This window comes from Erinaceus europaeus, chromosome 2 (assembly GCF_950295315.1).
Source record: "Erinaceus europaeus chromosome 2, mEriEur2.1, whole genome shotgun sequence".
Classification (NCBI taxonomy): Eukaryota; Metazoa; Chordata; class Mammalia; order Eulipotyphla; family Erinaceidae; genus Erinaceus; species Erinaceus europaeus.
In genome coordinates this window covers 197,480,934-197,493,652 of record NC_080163.1, presented here as the reverse complement: position 1 = coordinate 197,493,652, position 12,719 = coordinate 197,480,934, and the positions used below count along the sequence as shown (strand labels likewise).

Genomic DNA, 12,719 nt, shown 5'->3' with positions numbered 1-12,719 from the left:
AGGTGTCTCTATGTCTCTCTATCACCCTCTATCACCCCCTCTTGATTTCTAGCTGTCTCTATCCAGTAAATAAAGATAAAAAGAACAAATGTAGCAAAGAGAGAAAAGAATCCCAACACTCCTAACAAAAAACTGAAGAAACTTTAAGAGCCATGCCCTGAAAAATGATTCCCTTCTTTGTGGTTCTATTGTGAGAATAAAGCACCCAGGGGCCACTGAGGTGTATCTAGGAGAACACTTGGAAGGATCTCCAAGCTTAGCACTCCACTGGTGCTGGGGTCCACTTCACCAGTGACAGAAGAGCCACGAGGAGTAGTGGAATCCTTGTGCAGATGTGGAAGTTCAACAGCAACCCCAGTGGCGTGGGAGGGAGCATTATGTTTATCTCCCAGTCCAGTTGGGGCCACATGAAGTTTTCCAAGTAATGGTATATGACAGTCAGTGGGACATCCAGTGGAATTTTTTTTTATTTAAGAAAGGATTAATTAACAAAACCATAAGGTAGGAGGGGTACAACTCCACACAATTCCCACCACCCAATCTCCATATCCCACCCCCTCCCCTGATAGCTTTCCCATTCTCTATCCCTCTGGGAGCATGGACCCAGGGTCATTGTGGGATGCAGAAGGTGGAAGGTCTGGCTTCTGTAATTACTTCCCCGCTGAACATGGGCGTTGACAGGTCGGTCCATACTCCCAGTCTGCCTCTCTCTTTCCCTAATAGGGTGGGGCTCTGGGGAAGCGGAGCTCCAGGACACATTGGTGGGGTCTACAGTGGAATTTTTTAAAGAGAACACAGAATTCCTTCCTGAAAGCTTAAGGTCTTGTGATTGTCAGAATAACAAAAAACAAAAAAAAATACAGAAACAGAGTTCATACGTTCAAAATCTCTGACACTACTACCAATGAGCAGAGCAATAGGAAGTCATTCTGTTTAGGGAACCTCCCACAAGGAGACTTCCTTGGTGACACAAATGAGGACAGAGGTCTGACCGTGGTCTTTTTTCACTCCATCAAAAGTGGCAAAGAGAGATGTCTGGGATCAACTTTCTCCTACTCAGTATAAAAGAAGAATGAAGGTAAGATGACCAGGGGGCTCTGAACTCCAATCCCATCAGGACCCAGCGAGAGAAGAGGGAAAAGTGGGGGGGGGAGGACACTCAGAAGGAAGTGTGATTAAGAAAGGAAGAGAAGGCGGGACCATAGGGGGAAAAGGGGGGGCAAATATATATTAATATAAATAGATAGTTATAGAAATAACAGCTGGGGGTTGGGCAGTACCAGCGGGATAGGTGCGCTTGGGGCAAAACACAAGGACCAGCAGAAGGATCCTAGTTCAAGCCCCCAGCTCCCCACCTGTAGGGGAGTTGCTTCACAGGTGGTGAAGAAGGTCTGCAGGTGTCTGTCTTTCTCTCCCCCTCTCTGTCTTCCCCTCCTCTCTCTATTTCTCTCTGTCCTTTCCAACAACAAATGACAGCAACAATAACAATAATAACCACAAGGCTACAACAACAAGGGGGAAAAGATGGCCTCCAGGAGCAGTGGATTCATGGTGCAGGCACTAGCCCAGGCAATATCCCTGGAGGCAAAAAATATATATATAATAAAAAATAACAGCCAACCCATTATATATCTGTGATGTTGGGGAACTGGAGTTTCCAATGGAGGGAATGACTACACAAAACTCCAGTAGTGTGAATGGTGTGGAATTATATAATTTTGTAAATCAGTTATTAAATCATTAATAAAACTATATTTGTAGGGGAAAAAAGGAGAGGGAAAAATGGCAAGTGTGAATAGAGATGCTTGAGACTGACTTCCTGTTTCTCAGTTGAGAGAAAAAAAAAAAGACAAAACGACCAAGGACAAAGGTAAAGTGGTGGTTGGCACCAATGGATACAAGATGGCAATCTCCATCCAATCAGAACAAAGGAGAAGGCTGGGACTTGTCTTTCTCCAGCCAGGAAAGGCTACCGGGAAAGAGGACCAATCAGAATCAAGAAGAAGGGTGGGGCTTTCTTTCTTTCTTTTTTTTATTTAATTGCTTTCTTTCTTTTTTTTTATTTAAGAAAGGATTAATTAACAAAACCATAGGGTAGGAGGGGTACAATTCCACACAATTCCCACCACCCAATCTCCATATCCCACCCCCTCCCCAGTAGCTTTCCCAATCTCTATCCCTCTGGGAGCATGGACCCAGGGTCATTGAGGGTTGCAGAAGGTGGAAGGTCTGGCTTCTGTAATTGCTTCCTCGCTGAACATGGGCGTTGACTGGTTGGTCCATACTCCCAGTCTGCCTCTCTCTTTCCCCAGTAGGGTGGGTCTCTGGGGAAGCGGAGCTCCAGGACACATTGGTGGGGTCTTCAATCCAGGGAAGCCTGGCTAGTATCCTGATGGCATCTGGAACCTGGTGACTGAAAAGAGAGTTAACATACAAAGCCAAACAAATTGTTGAGCAATCATGGACCCAAAGCTTGGAATAGTGGAGAGGAAGTGTTAGGGAGGGTACTCAATGCAAACTCTAGTGTACTTCTGCTTTCTTACTTTGGTGCCATACTCCAAACTCAGTCAATTTCTGCTTTGCGTTTCTACTTCTTTTTTTTTTTCATGCATAACATTCCCCAGATTCCCATTTAACAATACAACCCCCACTATTTCAATCATCATTTTTCATGGACCTGTATTCTCCCCACCCACCTACCCACCCTAGAGTCTTTTACTTTGGTGTAATACTCCAATTCCATTTCAGGTTCGACTTGTGTTTTCTTTTCTAATCTTGTTTTTCAACTTCAGCCTGAAAGTGAGATCATCCCGTATTCATCCTTCTGTTTCTGACTTATTTCACTCAACATGATTTTTTCAAGGTCCATCCAAGATCGGCTGAAAACGGTGAAGTCACCATTTTTTACAGCTGAGTAGTATTCCATTGTGTATCTAGACCACAACTTGCTCAGCCACTCATCTGTTGTTGGACACCTGGGTTGCTTCCAGGTTTTGGCTATTACAAATTGTGCTGCCAAGAACATATGTGTACACAGATCTTTTTGGATGGATGTGTTGGGTTCCTTAGGATATATCCCCAGGAGGGGAATTGCAGGGTCATAGGGCAGGTCCATTTCTAGCCTTCTGAGAGTTCTCCAGACTGTTCTCCACAGGGGTTGAACCAATTTACATTCCCACCAGCAGTGTAGGAGGGTTCCTTTGACCCCACACCCTCTCCAGCATTTGCTGCTGTTACCTTTTCTGATGTATGACATTCTCACAGGAGTGAAGTGATATCTCATTGTTGTCTTGATTTATTCTATGAAACAGAAAGGGGCTTCCTTTCTGTTTCATAGAACTAATGGGAAGGCTGGAAATAAAACAAAATTATGACTTCCAGCCAATCAGAACCAAGGAGAAGGGCGGAGCTTAGGGAAGAGCTTTCTCTGCCCTCCATTGGCAGGGATAGTGGGTAGGCTGGAACAAAACATGGTTAAGATAGGAATAATGGGAAATCCTGTTGGTCTAACACCACTGTATGTCACTGCACATGCCTCAGTTTAACACTTTGACTTGAGCATAAAGAAGTGGACAGACATCTTGCACTTGGGGTCTTGCTGCTCACCAAGGGCCATAAAGCCTTGGCCCTGCTAAGAAAAAAGTTGAATACCCCCTTGGTAGTTGTTTTCCCTCTTGTGGGTCAGACAGAGTATTATGTTGGGGGGGCTAGGGAGAGCCTGTTCACTAACAAAGAGTCAGACAAATTACATGGACCCAGAGCATACAGGAAGTGGGGCAGTTAAAGAAGAAGTGAAACAAAACTTCTGTTTTCCTCCCTGCAAGTCAAGGAGTCAGGGGGTGAATGGGAAGTAGAAATGGACTAAATACTGGAAGGTCCTGGGATATGGCCTCAGTAGTTAAGAAATATGAGTCTGTCCGTGGGCCCCACCCCACAGCTGGTTAAGAAATTCAAGTGTGGGATGAACTGGGTGGAGACTCACAGAAGCTTGTGTCACCAGAGTCACAGTTTCCACAAAAGGGTCGCAGACTCATTGCCTGTCTCTGTGAAGGAATATGCCGAGACGGCACTTGGACAAAGGTGATTTCTTGTCTCAAGAGGCGAATCAAGATGGAGAAGCAGCCCCTGGCTTAAGAATAACCAGAGAAGGGATACTTATTCCTTCTGAGCCCACAACTTCAGTTTGGTGTGGGATTTTTGGGGGGGTTTTGTGTGTCTGTGTGTTTTTTAGGAGGGAATTAATGTTTTACAGTCAACAGAAAATACAGTTGTTGGTAAAAAAAAAAACACCTATGTTTTCTGCAAAACACTCTTAACCCCAGCCCAAGTCCTCCTCCACCAACACGTAGCAGGATCTGAAAGTGTCCTCCTCTCTCCCCCACAGAGCCTTTTACTTTGTTACCATACACCAAACCCAGTCCAAGTTCTGCTTTGTGTTTCCCCTTCTGTTTCTGCTTAATTCCTGTCCATGAGTGTGGTCATCCCCTATCCATCCTCTTTTTTTTTTTTTTGGCTTATCTCACTTCACATGATTCCTTTAAGCTCCATCCAAGATGAGGTAAAGAAGGTGAAGTCACCATTTTCATTAGCTGAGCGGTATTCCATTGTGTATATAGACCACAACTTGCTCAGCCACTCATCTGTTGGACACCTGGGTTGCTTCCTGGTTTTGGCTACTACAAATTGTGCTGCTATGAACAGGTATATGCAGATCTTTTTGGATGGGTGTGCTCGTTTCCTTAGTATATATCCCCCGGGAGAGGAATTGCAGGATTACAGGGCCTTAGGGTAGGCCCATTTCTAGCCTTCTGAGAGTTCTACAGACTGCTCTCTACAGAGGTTAGGCCAATCTCATTTTTTTTTTCTTAATCACTGGAGCTTAACTATCAAGACAGAGAGGTCACAGCATAAAGTGGGGAGGGAGGGCTCAAATGTGAGTCCTGCTCATGACCAAGAAAGTGAATTATTGGATTATTCAAATGAACTATCTTGCTATCCCCCCTCAGTTATTTATTGGGGTGTAGCAGTTTACAGTAGAGCTGTTGACATGTGGGTGAACATTCTCATCTCACCATTTTAGATGTCCACAAACACTATCACCCCCCAGCTCACCAATTTAATGCAATCCAACCTCAGTTTTTAAGGAACAGACTTGGATAACATCTGGCTACTTCTGACCAAAGCCCTGATGGCCTCCTTATCTGAGCAGTGATGCATCTGTAAGTTGTCCTTCCCAGTCTCCTGTCCTCTGGGCATTAGGACACTGCCAGAAAGATGGCATCTAGCGCAGAGACTTGTGGGACATCCAGGCCAAGAGGCTTCTGGGATTTCTCCATGCACCCATCATCAGTGAATGTGGTTTATTAATTTTATTACTAGTAGCATCTGAGTAACAGTTAATCAAGGTTACACACGCACACACACACACACACACCTACCTAGGAAGAGCAAAGGGAAGGTATGCTGTTTTTGCAAACTCCCAACTGTGGAACCAGATTGGAGACATGAAAGAGAAGAAAGATGTCTGAGACCCACACTCAGGAGAGAGAACAAGAGGCAAAGAGAAACAGCTGGGCTCAATTTTCTTGTACTAAGTAAAAAGGAGGGGGCAAAAAGGCATATCTAACAAGAGATGTTTCAGACAGACTTTCTGTTACTCAGTTAAAGTAGATAAGTATCTTCTTTTTTTAATAAATAAATATTTATTTTATTATTGCCTTTTGTTGCCCTTCTTGTTTTATTGTTGTAGTTATTATTGTTGTTATTGATGTCGTCGTTGTTGGATAGGACAGAGAGAAATGAAGAGAGAAGGGGAAGACAAAGGGGGAGAGAAAGACACCTGCAGATCTGCATTCACCGCCTGTGAAGCAACTCCACTGCAGGTGGGGAGCTGGGGGTTCTAACAGGGATCCTTACACTGGTCCTTGTGCTTTGCGCCACCTGCGTTTAAACTGCTGTGCTGCTGCCTGACTCCCTCTTTTTAATTTTTTAATAGAGATAAAATTAAATTGAGAAGAGCAGGAGAGAAGAAAGATATCCACCTGCAACATGGCTTCATCAAGCTACCCCTAACCCCAGGTGGGGACAAGGGGGGGTGAACCGAGGCATAATAGTGTGCTTTGCTGGGTGTGCCCGCCCCCAGGCCCCTAGGAGCCAATTCTTTATCTTGATCCCACCAGCCCAGTCACAGGTCCAACATTTGGAGTTCTTAGGCCCCAACATTGCGACCCAACTGAACCATTCAGCTCTGAAAAAATTGTTTTAGAATGCTTCATAGGACTCAAGTCAAACTTAAAATAAAACAAGAGCAGACCATTGCTCAGCTGGGGTTATGGCAGTGCCAGTGATTGAATATGGGATCTTGTGGCCTAAGGCATGCATGAAAATTATTTGCATAATCATTTACTTATCTCCTTAACACAGAAAAAATGCTTTAATAGTGCTACAGTAGCATAAAGAAGTTATCAGCAAAGTGGCCTATGAGAGTTTGCAATCAGGGTAAGCTTTCAAAGTTTCTGAATATCACAGTTCAATCACAGAGAATTTTAGGGACTTTAGAATTCTAAAAGCATTCCTCCACACTAGGGAGAATAACCAACGAAATTCTTTATTCTGGGGTCCAGTGGTGGTTACATAAATTGTGAAGTACAGAAGTTACTTGCATGAGAACTCAGGTTCTAGCCCCTGTTCCCCACTTGTAAGGGAGAAGCTTCATGAGCAAGGAACAGTGATGCCGATGTTTCTCTCCCTCTCTACCTTTCTTTCTATCTCCCCCTATTTCTCTGTATAAATAAATAAATATATCTTAAAAAATAGAAAAAATTCTTTATTCCACCATTCTGTGTTACCTAGGTTGGCATTAATTTATGGAAGCCTTCCGGAAGGTCTGTGCATTGTGTCAGAACCACACCCCTGGGCCCTTGCTGCAGTGATGCTGCATGCTGTGGAGACACCCACGATGAGGGAGAGCCCCCATGCAGCTTTGTGGCCATCACCCCCTTCATCCTCAGCTCTGGCTACAGGTCTGCTCTCTGACGCTGCCTGTACACAGGGGCAGCTTCGCTCAGCTCTTGCCAAGTTTGTGCTTCTCTTCCCTCTGGTCAGCCTCATCATTCCTGCTTGGGGCACAGGACATCCTGTCCCACTGTGCTCTGTGACCAGAGGGAGGGACAGTGTGGATGGGAGGACCATGTTTTCAGGGCACGCCTTCCCTGGAAGCTCCTCAAGGTCTCTCATCTTGGGGAGGATTGGACCTGGCATTCTGTACCCAACCACACACGTGGGCACTGAAGACCACATGCACAGTATTTTCTAGGTCTGAGTTCATAGTGGGAGAGGAGCCTGTGGAGTTAAGTCCAGGAGTGTTGGGAATTCCTCTTGGCCTTTCAGGGGGTGGGAGGGAAAGCTATTTCTCTCCTGTTGTCCAGTCTGGGGGCCGCCTGTGTTCAGGGCACTCACTGCCTCAGGCATGAGAGGTCCTGCCTTCGACCTCAGCTTCCAATGCTCATCTCTCTCTGACTCCCTGCTGAGCCTTGGGCCAGGGCCTGGGCAGGATGTGAAGACTGCTCTCGGGGAGTGAACCCAGTGGGCCCAGTGAGGGACATCCCCAGCTGATGGCATTTCTGGGCCAGAAGGGTTTGGGTTCCTGAGCATCTGGGAGCAGAGAACATGCTCAATTAGTCAAAGCCGTTCAGTCATGGCCAACACATGACGCTTAGCTTCTTCTTCTAGTGTTTGCCCTTCTTCCATAGCCAGTCAACAGCGTCAGGTTGAGCCTGATGTAAAGTTTCGAGACCTCCTTTGAATCTGGAGAGGTGGCAGTAGTTGACTATGTGGGTCATAGTCTGTCTGTAGCCGCAGGGGCAGTTCGGGTCATCTCTGGATCCCCAGCGATGGAACATAGTGGCGCACCAGCCATGGCCTGTTCGATAGCGATTGAGGAGGGCCCAATCATAACGTGCTAGGTCAAAGCCGGGTTGACGCTCGCAGGGGTCTGTGATGAGGTGTTTGTTCTTTACCTCAGCTGACTGCCAATTCTGTTTCCAAGAGTCTGGAACAGAGAAGTTCAGTGTAGGCGTAGGGGACCAGATTGGGTGACGAGATTATCAGGAAATCTGAGAAAGAAGGATGTGGTTGCAGACAGAGGTAAGAGAGGAGATTGCTAAATGAGCCTGAAGGATTGTTGCAGTTAAACAGAGTTGCTGACTCTGTGGCTCTGCTCTTGTCACATCATGAGCACTGGCATCAACCGCGTGGTGTAGCGGATGGCACGGAGTGCGGATGCTCAACATCGGACAAGAGCCTGGAGCTGATGGCTGAGCACCTGAGCCAGCTCATGGGCATCGACCTGTATGGCTGCACCTGCATCACCAAGCACGGCCTGGAGCACATCCCCCAGCTGTCCTGCCTGAAGGTGCTCAGTCTTCAGATGACTCTGGCAGATGATGGACAGTCTGGCCCTGCCCTGCCCAGCTTCCTCTCAACACCAGATCACTGCAGCCGATGATGACGTGGGCTCCTTATTTCTTCCCTCTCCCTCCCGTCGTCTCTGCCTGAAACACGGTCTCCTCTCTGCATCAGGGGGCCCCTTGTTCCCCTGTCATGCTCCCCTCCCCAGGACAGTCAGCTGGACTCAGACACGACCTGCTGGCTGGCTCCTCTTTGTAGAGGGATGGACAAACCCTATGAGCTACTGGATCCCCACTGCTGTGACATTTGCAACTGGGAGTGGGAGTGACTAGTCCTTTCCACCCTGGGGAGTTGAGGGAAATGTTTGCCTTCATTTATCTTTCAGCTGAATGTTGTGATCTGGCTTTTATTGTGAAATGTATGAAAAGCAAACTCAGCTACAAGGGCCTTTTCACTCTCCTTCCACTCTCTAACCATCCCCAGTCTCTTCTTGCCACTTATTTTACTGAAATCTGCCTTTCATGCTCCTTTCAGTTTTGTCTTCTTTAAATTTTTTTAAATTCTTTAAAAAGTTTTTTAATTAAAAAAATCCCCTTATATCATGGTATTTTTTCCTGCTAAATATAGTCTATTATATACACACAGACACACACACACACAGACACACACACACATACACACACACACACACACACACACACACGCACACACACACTTGGATACCTTGTTTTAGTTCACTTTTTCCTCTGAATCCCTGGAATTCTACAAGAGAGATTTTGAGATTGTGCCTAGACTGAAAAAGGTGCTCATTGGGTTTGTACTTCTATTTGTTGTTGTCGTTGTTGCATACCTAGATGTTCATTTATAATACAAATGTGTGGGAGAAATAAGGCTTGATCTGCTTCTATTTGTTTGAGATACAGATTGTGTTTTGCAAATGATCATATATGCAAAACCTGCCATGCCCTCACCCTCTTCCAAATCTTCCCCACAGAAAGGACTTCCCTTTGTGAGCTGAGTTCCTGGGGCTGCGGTGAAGGACAGTGAAGTGACTGCAATTCATGTCTCGTTTCTGCTCTGTTAATGTCATTAGAGCTTGTGGGCTTTAAATGTTTCTGTTTCTAAATGGGGGAATAAATGACTTTATTTTGTCAGGGTTAAAGCTTGTGGCTTTAACATCGCTTTTGAGTAGGATGTATATTGAATTTTTCATTTAATTTTTAGAGTCTTCCAAAGCATCTTGTGAGACCATGGAGTTTAAGAAGCCCAAGGACCTTTATCAATTAATTGTACCATTTGTGACTTTGTGTAAATAATAACAAAGATTCTCCTAAAATGTTTATATTCTTACAAGTAAAAGGTTAAGCTGACATTTACATAATAAAAGAGGAAACATAATGTATGTTTTTGAAAAAGAAGAAGAGTGGCTGAGGGGGTGGGGAGAGGTCTGATGCAGCCCATCTGGAAGTGGTTGTGGAGAAGGGCCTCACTGGGCACTACTGAAAGTCAAGATCCAGACTCCTGGCTTCCCACTGGGGGCTCAGGGCCCATCTGCTGTTGGCAGCACTGCTGTCTATTGCTTGGCTCTTTCCTTGTAGCTGAGTGAGGGCGTAGGGGCAGCAGACAAGATTCCAGGTACACCATTTTCACTGCTGCCTTAAAGAATTTCTCTTGGGTCCGAGAGGTGGCACACCCAGTAGAACACTCATGTTAATAATGTGCAAATACCTGGATTCAAGCCCCTGGTCCTCACCTGCAGAGGAGAAGCTTCACAAGTGATGAAGCAGTGCTATAGTTCTCTTTCTTTCTCTCTCCATCACTATCTCTCTAAATATTTTAACTTAATTTATTTGATTTGATAGGATAAGAGAAATTTAGAGGAAAGGGTGATAGAAAGGGAGAGAGACACCTACAGGGGGCTGCTTCACAGGCAGGTGTCTGTCTTTCTCTCCCCCTCTCTATCTTCCCCTCCTCTCTCCATTTCTCTCTGTCCTATCTAACAACAAGGACAACAAAATGGGGAAAATAGACTCCAGGAGGAGTGGATTCAACCGAGCTCCAGCAATAACCCTAGAAACAAAAAAAAAAAAAGAAAGGTAGAGAGACAGAAGGACACTTGAGGCACTAATTCACCACTTGTGAAGCATCTACCCTATAGATGGGGGGTGAGGGTTTGAACCCAGGTCCTCATGCACTGCAATGTGTGCACTTAACTAAGTATCCTACCACTTGGTCCTTCTCTCTCCTCCTGTCTATCCTCCTACATACTCATTTTCTTTTCCCCCTAAAAATAAATAAAACAACTTAATCATTTACAAAATAAAGAATGTCTTTCTTATATGTCCATCTGTCTGGCTAGCTCACCTCAGGGGTATGTATGCTTGTGTGAGTGTCTTTGTGTTTATGTGTGAGTCCATGAGTATAGTTTGACTTTGTGTCTGTGCACATATGGATATGTGTAAAGTGAATAAGGACAAGGCTGAGAACAAACAATCCACATGCCAGCACTGCAGGGGTCTGCAGAGATGCCTGGCACACAGGCAGTCAGACCAGATAGGGTGTGGGGAAGATTCAGACCAAATGAGCTCCACATCACAATGTTAGCAAAAGCGGAGGGTGAGTCAAGATCTCATGGAATGGGAATCCTTAAAAGAAGCTGTGAGCTGATTCAAAAGAGGAATCTAGGGGTCAAAAAAGAGAACCCATGAGCCAGAGAAACCAATGAGAAATGTGGAACAAAATTAGATGGGTAGTTTTAACGTTTCATATCACTTTACAGTTTCACAATTTCTCTCTCATATTCTCTGGGCTATGGGACAGTCCTTTGGACAGAGCTTAGAGTCAACAAAACTCCAAGCCTTGAGGGTAAGTGAAATAAACAGGCTTCCAGGAGCCACTGTCAGTGTCTGAGAAAGTCAAAGAGGGGGAAAGTATAATTGAGGGGCCAGGACTATATTGGAGAGTGAGAACTTGAGAAAAATTCAATATATGAAACTATTTCTAAGACTTTGTAAGAACTCTAGTGGTTATATTTGGGAGGTGGGAGGGTGGGAACAAGAACTTTGGTGGTCAGCACAGTGTAGAACTATACTGTAATCTTACAGTCTAGCAACCCACTATAAATCACAAATAAAAATGGAATAATTAATTTTTTTTAACCAGAGCACTGTTCTGTTTGGGCTTATGGTGGTGTGTGGGATTAATCCTGGGACTTTGGAGCCTCTGACATGACTGCTGGATAACTGTTCTGCTGTCTACCCCTCAAAGTTTAAGCGTAGTATATGGTGTGGTGAGAGGTTGCTCAGTCTTAAGGCACAGACGTGTGCACCTGAGACACCAAGTTCCATTTCTGGCACCAAGTACGTGAAAGCTGACTGCTGTCTCCCTCTCATAAAAAATATTACATGTTAAATAAAAACAGGCAGGGAGATAGCATACTGGTTATGCAAAGAGACTATTTGCCTGAGGCTTTGAAGTCCCAAGGTTTAATACCTTGGCTAAAGCCAAGCAGTGCTAGAGTTAAAAAAAAAAAAAAAACTTTTTTTTCAAATCTTTTAAATTTTTTTTAAGTTTATCTTCCTCTGTTGTTACCCTTTTCGTTTATCACTGTTGCTATTATTGTTGTTGTTACTGTTCTTGGATAGGACCGAGAGAATGGAGAGAGGAGGGGAAGACAGAGAGGGGGAGAGAAAGACAGACACCTGCAGACCTGCTTCACCGCCTGTGACGCGACCTCTCCTGAAAACTTTTTAAATTAATAACAATAATGGGGCCAGGCAGCAGTGCCACCACAGTTGTTACAATGTACAAGGATATGGGTTCTAGCCCTTAGTATCCATCTGAAGGCAAGAAGTTTCACAAGTAGTGAAGCTGTGTTTTAGGTATCTCCTTTTCTTTCTCCCTTTTCCTCCACTTTCCCTTCTCTCTCAATTTGTCTCTGTCTCTATTTTTAAAAAGAATAGTAGGAAGAAAATGGCCTCGGGCACAATGGTGGATGCATCACGCAGGCGCTGAGCCCTGGTGATAACCCTGACGGCAATTTAAAAAAATAGATAACCTAGGACATGGTTTGTGTGTGGAATATTGTATACAGGATGATTCAGGGTTGTTCAGAGCCTAGAAAAACTAGCACATGGGTAACGGGCGTGTGGAGGAGGGGAGCTAGTGGGGTAGTGCGTAGAGTGTCCTCCGTCGCTCTGAAATGGGGGCAGAGGTGAGCACTGTGTCTCAGTGTGGGACTCTCAAAGTGTTTGTTGATTTCTCCATCAGTGAGAGGCCTTCACCTTGATCTGTGCTGTGACACCTGTAAG

The 12,719-nt window shown here is 45.1% G+C and overlaps 3 long non-coding RNA genes across 3 annotated transcripts in view; 2 read left to right on the top strand and 1 right to left on the bottom strand.

The window, feature by feature from the left end:
- The window catches only part of LOC132536857 (uncharacterized), a 397,589-nt gene that overhangs the window by 140,694 nt on the left and 244,176 nt on the right, over positions 1-12,719 (top strand). The window lies entirely within an intron of this gene.
- The window catches only part of LOC132536855 (uncharacterized), a 287,606-nt gene that overhangs the window by 68,816 nt on the left and 206,071 nt on the right, over positions 1-12,719 (bottom strand). The gene's annotated exons all lie outside the window — the stretch shown is intronic.
- Positions 11,149-12,719, top strand: part of LOC107523560 (uncharacterized) — a 46,421-nt gene continuing 44,850 nt past the window's right edge. The window contains exon 1 of the long non-coding RNA XR_009548394.1: positions 11,149-11,274. This is a non-coding gene — a long non-coding RNA (uncharacterized LOC107523560). The remainder of the gene's footprint in view (positions 11,275-12,719) is intronic.